Raw genomic sequence first — 743 nt, forward strand, 5'->3', positions numbered from 1 at the left:
CTGAACGCTATAGGCTGCGTAAGCGTCACAGCTCAGTCTGTGACAATGACCACATAAGGAGATGTGTGTGTGCAGAGCCGGCTCTGACCTCCATAGGGCCCTAGGCAAAAATATACCAAGGGGCCCCCATAAAGTGCGCAGTCTCACCCCACCCCCCCAACCACGCACACACACACACACAAAACGCGAACCACAGACACAACATTGTCTCAAATCAAGCTTAATTAAAAAGTCTCCCTTTCTGTGCTCTTGAGACAAAAACATCAATAATGTCATAACAGATTGTGAACATGTAGACAACGGTGGCTGTACTGAACCTCATCAGCTGCAGGTGTACCTGGCTCATCTGTGTACTACCTGAACATTGTGCTGGCCCTCCACTGGCTGACTGACTGGAGTCTGAGCTGGTCAGAAACTTAAGCATAGCGCCTGTAAAATATAACTGAGGCTTCAATTAATTTAGCTCCATCAAAATGTTTGAATTTAAAATTACCATATTTTATAGCCTGCCCCCTAGTAGCTTGCCTTTAGTAACCTGGTCTAAAACGATTTTAAAAAAAATAAATGAATAGGCCTATGATAAGAAACTTGTGTAACATAAATTATTTAGCTATATAACATGTGTTATTATGAATGTTATCACACATTATTGTGAATAATGTTGTGTTCACTATTTATTGGGATTCACCTTCGTCACAAGTTTCAGTCATTCACCAAAGGTCTGGATTTATTAGTCTATCCAA

Source organism: Engraulis encrasicolus, chromosome 18 (assembly GCF_034702125.1).
Source record: "Engraulis encrasicolus isolate BLACKSEA-1 chromosome 18, IST_EnEncr_1.0, whole genome shotgun sequence".
NCBI classification, from domain to species: Eukaryota; Metazoa; Chordata; class Actinopteri; order Clupeiformes; family Engraulidae; genus Engraulis; species Engraulis encrasicolus.